Source organism: Nelumbo lutea, chromosome 1, assembly GCF_056320005.1.
Source record: "Nelumbo lutea isolate HS-2025 chromosome 1, American lotus-T2T, whole genome shotgun sequence".
Classification (NCBI taxonomy): Eukaryota; Viridiplantae; Streptophyta; class Magnoliopsida; order Proteales; family Nelumbonaceae; genus Nelumbo; species Nelumbo lutea.
The window spans coordinates 121,710,194-121,723,339 of record NC_142684.1 but is presented as its reverse complement, the minus strand read 5'-3'; positions in this window follow the sequence as shown (position 1 = coordinate 121,723,339).

Genomic DNA, 13,146 nt, shown 5'->3' with positions numbered 1-13,146 from the left:
TTGTTAGAGTAGGGCATTGATAGAATTTTTACAATTAATATTGATAATGCAAGTTCTAACGATCGATGGTGCAATTAGATATTTAAAAAGAAGAACTAGGGATTGTAAAGGAACATCTTAGAACATGAATTCATGAATTTAAGACATTCAGCTCATATTGGGAATTTGATAGTGAAAGAAGGATTGAAAGACTTACATGAGTCTATTCTCAAAATCCGGAATGCAATAAGATATGTGAAATCATCTCCATTTAAGCTTCAAACTTTCAAAATGTGTGTTGAGAAGGAGAAAATATAAAATAAAAATCTTGTACGCCTTGATGTTGAGAGTAGGTGGATTTCTACCTATTTGATGTTGGAAATTTCTAAAAAATTTGAAAGAGCTTTTGACCAGCTAGGTGAGGATGACTCAAGATATCTCTTATACTTTGAAGGCGGTGATGAGGATGAAATGAGGAGAGTGAAGGTGGGAATAGGAAAGGAAAAGAGAGAGGGAATAAGCATGTTGGGCCTCCTAATTATGATGATTGGGACAATGCTAGAAGTTTTTGTGAAATTTCTAAAGCTTTTCTATAATGTAACATTACGATTTTTATGATATCTTTATGTCACATCGAATGCATTTTTTTATTAACTCGTGGCATTGCAAACTAGGTTGGTTCGTTTATCTAGAAGGAAAGACAACCTCTTGAATTTTATGGCAGAGTGCATGAAACGAAAGTTTGAAAAATATTGGGAGAACCTTGAAAATCTAAATTTCTTGTTATATGTTACCATTGTTTTGGATCCTTGTTACAAATTAAAATATGTGAAATTTTGTTTTATTCAAATATATGATAGTTTGAGGGCCAGAGAAATGACCAAGAGAGTAGAGGCAACTCTTAATCGTTTATATTACCATTATCATGATCGCGAACACAATTCAAATTTTAATGCTGGACATGAAGCGTCAAGTTCAAGTAAAGCTTCTAACGAGATGGATTTTGATGATAATGAAGAGGATACGTGGAGATTCTTAGCATCTCAATTTGCAAAACACTCAGAAAATGAAGAAAGTAAATATGAGGTTGCAAGGTATTTGCTAGAGAGTTGTGAAAAACCAAGTGATTCATTTGACATTTTGATTTGGTGGAAAATGAATTCTCAAAAGTATCATATATTTTCTCAAATAGCAAGAGATGTCTTGGCCATGCCAATTTGTATAGTTGTTTTTAAATCGATATTCAACACAAGTGGGTGTTTACTTGATCCATTTAGGAGTTCATTATCTCCAAAAATGGTAGAGGCTCTTATATGTGGCCAATATTGGTTACGGTCTAAATCAATCCCAATTGATGTTTGAGAAGATTTGGATGAAGTGGAAAAATATGAAGAAACTGCATTATATAATATTTGTGATATTATGAATAAACTTTATTTCATGATATTATTTATAACTTATATAATTTTTTGGGGTACATACTAATATTTGTTTCTTTGTTTTAGAATTCTTAAGAATAACAGAACAAGTGTAATTAAGTGATGATGTTTGATGTTTTGGTAAGACTTAATAATCTTTACAAGTGTAATTATTTTTTCTACAATTTAAAATTTCATTTTCCAAGTAATGTGACAATCTAAAACAAACTTTTCATGTTTGTTTCTTGATAGTTGAGTCATTAGCATAGTAGCATTTCTTCTTCAAACATGAAGTTCCAAAGTCCATTAGGCCACCTAGTTTTTGAATGTCTACAAGCAATTTTGGATTAGTGATTAATGAACAACTTTTGTCATTAATTTTTCATTTAAATTTTATCATTGGATGGCTGAAATGATGTTAAATTTATGACTGTTTTTAAACCTTACTTGATACTTGTTTTCAAGTCCAAAAGCTAGTGTTGTTCAGCACAACTTACATGTTTAAGCTTTATTGGAAGTTTGGAACTAGAAGCTTTATTAGAAACCAATACGGCTTTATTACTTTATTAGTGATGTTCACTTGTTCAGTTATAAGTTTAACTGTTTAAGATTTATTATTAGACATTAGTGATGTTTAGTTCAACAAGAGAGGCTTTCCTTTTCTCTAAATACAAATGGTGGGAGAGAAGGATACAACTGTTAAGAGCCATTATGAATTGATTGCTAGTGATGTTGTGTTGGGGACAAAGAGGAGCAGTTCAACAAGCTATGAGTATGTTCTAGGAGAAAAAGAAGGAAGCCACATCAGGTTCTTGATGCTTTAATATCTTTATGGGAAGAGAAAATACAAGGTCGGTTTTGGTTTCATTTCTAGGTAAACTGACTAGGTCGGGTCGGTTGGAAAAATGATAGTAAACAGACCCAACCCAACCCGTGAACAACCCTATCGCTTGACATTGATGGTGAGCGGGGGAAATTCGAGGATTCCCCATCCCTAATGGGGAGCGGGTGCCTTGCCTTGAACCCGCCTAACACTGAGGACGAGAAGGGGATGGGGTAGAGTGTCTTGACTACGGAGTGGGGATAAGGATGGGGTGCCCCACCTCGAATCCGTCCCGTTGCCACTCCTATATAATTGTTAATTATTAGTGAAATTAGTAAAAAATGCTTGTTATTGTTATTATTTTTTATTTATTTAAAGTCAATCAAAATTTCATTTAACAATAATAAATAATAACAATAAATAAAATTACTACAAATGATTAATAAAATTAAATTTATTAAAAAATATTTGTTCATATTAAATTAACAATAATTATTTTTTTGTAAATGAACATTAAATGAAAAATATAATTATTAAAACTTTAAATATTAACAATAAGTTTGAATACTTTTAGTTAATTAATAACAAATTTTGATTATTAATTTATCAATTAATTAATAGTAAATAAAATTATTCAATCCTTTAAATTTTCCCGTGCATCGCACAAGTCCCTACTAGTATATAATATTATAAAATGTACCAAATTTATCTACAATTTCTATAGTTTTATGTATTTTACTATTTAATTATAACATCAAATGTTGATCCATTTGATATATATGGACAATTGAACCACTAATCCACCACTTTGATGGAAAAACCATTTTGCTTTTTTGGTTGATTTTAAATCTTGTATTCCATTTTCATCAGTAATAAAAGTAATTCTTATTTTCATATTTATTTTTGTTTAATATTATGAACATATAACATTAAAACTATATCAAAATGCTTTATACAATGCATATATTTTTCTGTGTTTCTGTATATATTTTTTAATATTTATTACTTAGTTATGGCATCATAAATTATCACATTTGACTTGGAAGGTTAGATCGTTGACCTACCATCTAGATATGAAAATGGTTTCATTTTCTGGCTAGTTTTAAATCTTGCTTTTAACTTATATCCCTAATAAAATAATTATTATTCATCATACTTATTTTTGTTTATATGATTAACATATAATTGCCCAAAATTGTTTCTCATTTTTGTATTATTCTATTTTTAAAATTTTATTTTTAATTATACATCATGAGTTAGCCCATTTGACCTAAAAGGTTGAACAACTAACCAATGATAGGAAAATTGTTTCATTTCTCATCGGTTTTAAGTTGTATATATATATTCCGTGTCCATCATTGATAATAGAAACACATCCAAATTTTTTTAATTTTCTTTATTTTCTATATTTTTGTATTTTTATATTCATATCTTTTTATTATTTATTTATGACATCATGGAATTATCCATTTGACCCAAATGGTTGAACTACTTACCCACCACGTAGGTGGAAAAATATGATTTCATTTCTAGGTATATTTTAAAATATAAAATGCCATTGTAATAATAATTATTGAGTATGGATTTATTAGTGGAATTTAATGATGAGAAACAAAAGTATAAATGTTGGATTCAATGAGAGATAGCGATTTATTTAATGACTTCAATGTGAGACTTAAATGAGAGGTAATTGAATGTACTAAATAGTATTATTTTAATCCTTTATTCCAGCGCACCAGTTCCATTCTACTTAAATCCTTTATTCCATTTTCATCATTAATAAAAAAATTCTTATTTTTCATACTTATTTTTGTTTAATATTATGAATATACAACATTTGATCGTTGACCTTCCATTTAGATATTGAAATGGTTTCATTTTCAGGCTATTTTTTAATTTTACATTTAATCTATATCACTAATAAAATAATTATTATTCATCGATCTTACTTTTGGTTTATATAATTAATATGAAATATTATAAATGTAAGGGTGAGCATTTGGTTTATTTGATTAAAAATTGAACCGAATAAATTAATTTTTTAAAATGAATTAAGAAAAATAAAAATAAAAACCAAAATCAAATAATAAAAATCTATTGGTGGGATTTATGCACAGCTCTAGGTTGAGTATGAGTGTATCTAGTCCGGACCTAACTAGTTGACACTCCTGAATGGAGTGGGTAGTAAAATTTTCTTTATTATATACATACATACGAGTGTGTGTATATATATAGTAAAATTTCTTTATTTTCTTAGGGCCCCAAACAACATGACAAAAGGTTACAAAGTTTGGAAGTTTGATCTCTAGGTTTTATTATGGGAAATTTTTAGAAAATGCTCTTATGATTTCCAATAAATACTTATTGTTCCATCCCAATTTGGAACAAATACAAATTGGTATAGTATAAATACAAGGTTTTACACTACATATTTGTATTTATATAAATACATATAAAATGCATGGTTGCACTTAGTTGATTCAACTCAAATGAAAATATATTTTGTCCCGTTTAGTGCTGCAACTTGGGTTGAACTTTTTGCATGGGTTGGGGCTGAATTTGTGGGTTGCGGGTTGTATCTAGGCTAGAAAACTTGGGTCTGATCTAAGTTTGGATTGGACTTTGTGCATATTTTTAATCAATTCAATTCCTAAATTTTACTATAAAGCTCAACAAAAGATGACTATACAAAAATATATTCATAATTTTTTTATAAACTTAACTAATCTGTTTAAGCTCAACCAAGTGCAATTCAACACGATTTAGGCTCAAACCTGATTAGAGATGTATTGGATTAAGCTTGATTTGGGCCTGGATTGACAAATCTGAACTTAACCTTGGATTGGACCCAAATCTGAACTTAACCTTGGATTGGACCAGGCCTAAATATATTCTAAATTGACCTTCAACCAGGTAACTGAGGAACATTGGGTGGGGTAATGGCCTTTCTTGTTCTTCTCCATTCAACAATTAATATTATCTATGCTGAAACTTGTGTTAAAGTTGATTTTGATGACTAATGATGACAAGAGTTGGTGTTGAGTGTGTTCTCTTTATTTATTTATTTTTATCTTTATTCATGTGATAAACTTGAAATAAGGTGGTTGAGCTTCTAACTTTGAAATCACTATCCTGAATTTCATAAAATAAATCTTCAGAATTGAGGTTGGTAGCTAGGCACTCAAGCACAAGAAGTTTTGGGCTCTATGTATGTTCATAGTACAAATTCTACTCATTTTTGAACAGCCACATGAAGTTGTGTAGATCCCCACTCATTGGCCAGTGATCACTTAGATTATTAGCAGTAGATTAATGTGACAAGTAGTGGTTGCTTAAAAAATGAAAGAAGACAGGAACCAAATTGGAAATGATGGATGAAAAGGCACACGGAATGGATGAAATTGTCATTTTCAATATAGGTATAGGTATGTTGATAAAGTATATGGATATGGAATAGCGAAGAATGAATTTATGGGGGGGGGGGGGGTAAAGAGTGGAAAGGTAAAATTGGATCATTAAGGAAACTAAAGAGTGAGACTCTCATTTTGAATATAGGTGATAAGCATTAAATGAGAAAGAAAAGTCATTTCCTAATAAACATTAAATGAAAATGCAAAATTATTATCTTTTTGATGCATTTTACATTTCTGATATTTGAACCTTGGGTTTAGAGGGAGAAGGAAACAAATAATCCTTAACCCTCATTGGAGTATGGGGATCTTTCTTCATTGGCACGATCTTGGATATCAGAAGTGAGCTGGGGCACGATTGCCACGATCTTGGATATCATAAGTGAGCTGCATGGGACGCGATTGCCAAAATACATGATGGAGGTCGGCTTCCATCAGGGCAAATATGTGCCCACACCGTTCTAACAACTTATTAGGAATATCTCCCCATTAAATAAAGCAAATAAATATGGAGATATCCTAAACGCAAGGCAGTAAAATAGTTTAATGCAGTTGTAGATACAAAGTGGATATGAGAAACAATGGAACTCCATCTTCTCTGCAAAGTAGTTTAATTACATGCATTTGAACGCATGATCTTGCACCTAGTTTTTCTTTTCAATTTGGTGAAACTGCTAGGTGGAACAAAAATGTAGAAGGTTTAATGGTTTAAAAAAGCTGTATTAGTTAAGTGGATAGTTTTTATTTTCCTTAAATAGGTGTATTTGTTAGAATACTGATATTTGAGAGTAGAAACAACCACTAATTAGATACTGTTTTATGAGACAACCTCAAAACACGGGAATTTAATAATAATAAAAAAAACAAAACCCAAGTGCACAAGTACATCTTCTAGGTGTTAAACTGTCAATGACAGGTTGCTTGATAATTCTAACTAGTGGAGGGGCCTGTATTGTAGTGGCTTGCAAGAGGTAAATTATTGGATAAGAAAAAAATGAATTTGCAAAAGGTAAGCCCTATATATTAGGCTTGGGGAGAAAGAAATAATTTGTTAGTAAAGTCAATTATTAATTAGTTAAAAAAATAAAAATCTATAAATAATTATTTGTTTAATTTTGTAAAATAAATAATTTAATTTAATTTAATAAATAAATAAATATTCATTTATTATTGTAATATAACTGGTCCAAGCTATTTAAAATTAAACTCAATCTATTGATAACCCTAAATATTGGATGCAGGTTGAATTAAATAAATAAAAATTTATGAATGATAACTTATTTAATTTATTAAAATAAATAAAATTTCATTAGACTATCCTATAAATAAATACTTATTTTAATTATTCAAATTAAAGCAATTCGTTAAAATTAACTTTTATATAAATTCCTACTACCACAATTATTATTTGAAGGAGCTTTAGATACATATTTACACCTATATAGCCGGGTAATCATTGGCATCCACTCCCATGCGGCACGTCTTGAGCCCAAGACAAGGAATTACTTTGTTAGTGGAAGGCTGCAATGGACTGTGATCAGGTTATTCACATGGTTTTTAAAATCGAATCGGCCAGGGGTTTGGTTATCGGTTCAAATGATCGGTCCATTTTGATAAAAAATAAAAATAAATAAAAAAAATTGAAAAATGGTTAAAATTGTTCGAACAGTTTGTATGGTTAACCGGCCGGTTCAGTGGTTTGCTGACCAAAATCATCAGTTTGGGGAGAAAAATGGAACCAGTTAGGAGACCGATCCCCAATTTTTCTGGTCCAACCATCCGGTCCGGTCCAATTTTAAAAACCAAGGTTACTCACATTCACAATCTCGAAGTCGTACCAATTCATGTTCCTTAATCCATATCTCAAAGTTAGAGTTATAAAACGGGCTGTGCTTCTCACAAATGGGCGCCTCACAGGCACATCCACCATGCAATGGGAACATCTCCCGTGAATATTCACTAATAAGTACAGGAGATGTTCCCAATGCATGGTAGGATGTGCGTGTGAGGCGCCAGTGAGGCACCAGGTGTGAGGAGCAGATCTGGTCTCGTGCTGAGCCAGCATGGCATGGCCCATGTGCAATCTATGTAAAGTGCGGATCGTACCGTGCCATGGGGTCGGGCTGGCCCATCACCCATGGGCCAAGCCTTAGATTAGGCTGGGTCGTAGACCAGGCTAAAGCAATCTATTTAAAAAAAATTAAAAATTTTTATTTATTAAAAAAACTAAGAATCCATTTGATTTGCATCTAAAATCAGAATTGAAATCCTTTGAAATTGGAATCCGAATAGTCTATTCCCATAACCTATTTAGTTCAGACAGGAATAGAAATTAAAATTAAAATTAACAAGAATGCGATTTAATTTTAAATGAAAAAGCAAAGAATGGCCATTCTCTCAAAGGGAGGAATACCAATGAGAATAGGATTGCGATTCCATTCATTCAGTCATACACTTGAAATTAGAATAACTGATTCCGATTCTGATTCCAGAACCCTATTCTACGGGGCCTAGAGTAGAAACCCCGACTAATTAGATACTGTTTTATGGTGCAACCTGACTTCAAAGCACGGGAATTTAATAAAAAAACAAGTGTACAAGTACATCTTCCCAGGTGTTAAAACTGTGAATGACATGTTGCATGATAATTCTAATGTGATGAGTACGTATGATTTTATCACTACTGGACTCGTGAATGGGTGTGGTGGTCCAAAGTGGGCTCCTGAAACAGGAGCTAGGATAGCCATTCAGTGCCCATCGAATATGGAGGCGTGGGATCAAACTCCACTATAGGTTGGTGGCCCTCACCTGTGCCTATTCTTTCGAAAAAAAAAAAAAATACTGTACCTATTTTCTGCCCTCACCCGGCCACCCCATGATCATTTATTGTGAAAATGACAAAAAAATCCAGTTTGGTGATCAGCGTTTCAGGAATGAAACGCATTGAGGTATTGATCAATACCTATTCTTAATTAAGCATTGAGGTATTCTAACTACAAAACAAATGAATCCTTAATTAAGCATTGAGGTATTGATCAAAACCAAACAGATTATTTGGCATGGGAATGACATAATGTATGAAAAAAACGTCGATATAGAGTTTGAATCTCCTACACTAATGTCTAAGGGTACTATCGCATAGGTGTAAATTCCTCTCACTTTTATGAATTCTTTTTATTCTTGTGGTTGGTGTTCGCTAAAGATGCGTTACAGCAGGTTTTTTACATGGAAATCTTTTTTGTGTGTTTCTTTTTTGTCAGTCAATTGTTGTATTTTTCCATTGGTTTTTCGATGCACGGATTGATAGGATGTTCCATCATTATTGTGAAAAGTGGTTCTTATTTCTTCAATGACTTTAATTTATTTATTCTGAGAAGTGGTTATTATTTCTTTCTCAACCATTTGTTCTTCAATGGCTTTAATTTCAGAAAGGTTGAAGATGTTGTCCTTACTAACATGGATCTATACGGTGACGTCTGTTGGGGAGTATCTTTTTCCATAGATGTATTCTGGTGTGGTGTATTCTAGTGAGTTGTTCTTGCATAAATTTTTCCGATGCAGCTAATCGTTTTCGTTCAGTCTCCGATATTGTCCAGATTATCAGTTATTGAATGAGTCCTTTTTGTCACTTTTTTTGGACCGCCATCACTTAGTGGGGGACGTGGCACTTATGGATGATTTTAAACTTTGGAAAGGACTGCCTTTTTCTTGCCTCATGCCTAGGGACGGTTTGCCCGAGTTTACATTTGCAATATGTTTATTACGTCCAAACTTGGGCGAGACAATGATTGGCCTTCTCCTTTTCACCTACAAAGTCTGAAGATTTTAGTTGCATATTGAACCGGTGACTTTGGCAATCATTATTTTGTTTATCCCCATTTCAGGAGTTCCTTGCTGAGTTTTGACTCTATTGGAGGTCAGTCCTCCTTTATTGGTGTTTCTGTCTTTTTGTGTCGTATGTAGAGTTCTTACAAGATTTCTCTCCTAGTGATTAGGATTTGTTTTTTTTTTAAATAATTTATTTGATTTGGGTTTATCTTTTTTTTATCTTTTTTTTTTTACTTTTATTGTTGATTGTACTCTCATAGATTGTTTTTGAGATTTTGAGCATTGTTAATGAAATTAGCCATTGCCTTTAAAAAAAAATCCATTTGCACCAAAATACATATAGGGAAGAGATAGGATTAGCTGAATAACAGGCTGTGGTATGGGTGAACAAACAGTTTATTCGGTTAAAAATCAAACTGAATAAACCAAAATTTTAAATGAAAAACCAAACCAAAACTGAAATATTGAAAAACCAAAATAAATGAAACCGAAATTTTTGGTTCGATTATTTTGGTTATTTCGGTTAAAACCAAATTTCAACATTATATATATTGTATATTTTAATATATATTATATATTATATATTAAAAATATATATTATACAATGTATATAATAAATTATATATTTTAATACATATATAATATAATATAATATATTTTATACATACTATATATGTATTATATGTTAATGTATATATTATAGATAATAAAGTTCGGCTAATTTGGTTTTTTCGATTAACCAAATTTTTAAAACCGAAACCCAAATTTTACAAAACCAAAAAAACCAAAACCAAAATTTTTGGTTTGGTTTTTCTATTTTAACCAAATAGTGCTCACCCCTAGGTTGTGGAACCCATAGTAACACTCCATACCCGAGATAAAATATATGGAGCCCATTATCTATTCAACATCTCATCATGAGCCCATGTATTTTGTCATTACTGTGAGTCATTATCATTGATTTCTACAGCCATCTACACAATAATGCATTCGTTAGTCCGAACTCTATAGTGAAGCATTTGTCACTGAGGCCCTTTTACTTTTCAGTAAATTATTTATCCAAATAAATGCATTTACCCGAGTAAGTGTTTTCCATGAAAAACTTATTTGGGTAAGTGCATTTACACATGTTCTTTATTTCCCATGTAAATAAGGCAATGAACATTTTAGCCATAAATCCATTATTAAAAGGGGCATTTTTGTCCCAATCAAGTGTTGGCAAATCCCCAAAGTGGGAAAATTATTTACCCACATATAAGATAAGTATCACTTACCCGGGTAAGTGATACTCAGGAAAATAAACTTTCACTGGTCCCCACATAAATCTGATAAAAGAAAATTGGTTTTTTTGGTTAATATGAATCAAAATTCCATTGACCAACTTTCCCCCATTTCAAAATCCAAAAAAAGAACACCCCCTAAATGAAATGAAAATATGAAAAAAAAGAAGCAATAGATAAGGACCTAATGGCTTGTGCGATTGTATCCTGACATGGGGTGAGAAACATTGTAGTTTCAAAACAAAAAACAAAGGGTATAAAAGTAACATGAGAAGGTATTGCTTCATGGGGGATAAGATGGCCTGTCCCCCAAACCCATGATAGGATTTTTTTTGGGAGAAGTACAAAAACACACGATGCAGAATTCTGAATTCCAGCTGCCCCCCTATAAACCACATCCTGCCCGTGAATTTGGCATCAACTCACGATCAGGATGCATCCCCCATGTACTTTGAGGCTAGAGAATTCTGATCTGGGCTGATTGGTACTTCTCCCATTTTTTCCCCATGTCTCCCTTACAAACAACTAAACGAACCTATCAACTGAATGGCCATCACTTGGGGTTGACTTTGTCAGATAAATGAATGACCTAATGATCCAATCATTTTTGCTTCACGGGGCTATTTGTCTTGCCCCTATTCATAACCCCTCCAACCCTAGTTGTAATGGGATTTGATTCCAGCTCTCCATTACAACTTATACAACTAATTAGTTAGAAACTTACTAGGCTAGCCCACCATCAATTGGTTTAGTGACCCAATCATGATTGCGGGTCTAATTAGGGGTGCCAACGATATTTGAAAATTTGATTTCAAATTTAGTATTTGACATAATTGAATCGAATTTGGATAATTCAAATATCTAATCAATCGAATTTGGATATGACCTGATTCGATTTGATAAATATTTGAATTCGACTGATTATTTAATTCTTATATATAATATATAAAATATTTTATATAATGATTAAGTTATATAAATATTTTATATATTTATATATTTTATATATTTATTAATTATCTAAAATAATTAATTAATCAAATTCGAATTGAATATTCAAATATTTAATCGGATTCAAATTTGAATATTAATTTTCAATATCATCGAATATCGAATTGAATTTGGATACCAAATTTTCTAATCAAATTCGAATTCAGATATTGCCTGATCCACTTCGAATTCGACCCGTTTACACCCTAATAGTTAGGACAAGTGCGATTGAACCATATACTCATTTGACTTATTTATTGCCTTATTGGACAATTGGAGTTTATATCTTTTATTTATTTTTTAACTTAATAACTATAACATCCCAAGTTGGTCAATTGACATAGACCATTGAATAATAACTTAACAACCAATGTACAAACAGAAAATAAATAAAGTCCATCCATATATATGGCTCAAAGTATTGATACTTAAAATATGGGGAAATCATGTATGTTGAGTTTCCAAAAGGTGATATGTTCTTTTATTTTTATTGGTAAGTGTTAGTAAGTGTGTACGTGTTTTGGATGTGGGAGGTCTTTATGATGATAATGATAATAAAAATATGTTTCCAAAATTTTTTATAATTTTTTATATTTCCATGTTTATAAAAATAATTCTTATTTGTCACATTTATTTTTGTACAATATGAAGAATATATGATATTAGAGAAGTGTGCAAATGTTTTCTACATTTTTTTTATATTTTTAATGATTTTATGTGATTTCTTGATTAGTACCTTGTACTTTGGGTCTAGTGCTACTTTGGTCCTTGAGCTTTAAAATGTGACAATTTAGCACCCGAACTTTCAAAACGTGACAATCTAGTACCTGTCATTAACGAACTGTTACTCAGCATGTAAAAAGATGCAATTATCCTTTGGCTTTTCAGTAGAGGTGATTGAACAATTTAGTAACTCTTTGTTGAAGAACTTAGTAGGAAGAACACCATGATAGATGTGTAGTCAAGTAGGGGTTCAATGGTGAAATTCTTAGACTATGATATCGAAAATGCCTCTAGTTTTGCTTGGACATTCAGGGGTTCAACTGCAAACGACCCTAATGCTATCGAGATTCCAAGTGGACAGGAGAAAACCCAAAAACTTAGGCTGACGATATGGACGTGAACAAGGAAGACAGTGGGTTGCACTTCAATTGGATGCTAAGATTGTGTTTGGTTGCAATGCAATTTTATTTGCACTATTACAAATTCATGGGACTGCAAATGAAAAAAAAATGCAAATTCTCTTTTATTTTGTTTTGGGTTTTACTTTATCATGCTTCATTTCTTAACTTACTTCATTTGTAATGCAATCAAACAAAAAAAAGCTAAAATCTGATACAAAAATAGGTCAGAATTTACACTCAAGTCATTTGCACTACCAGAATTTTGCATCAGTGCAAATTTATTTGCATTGTAAC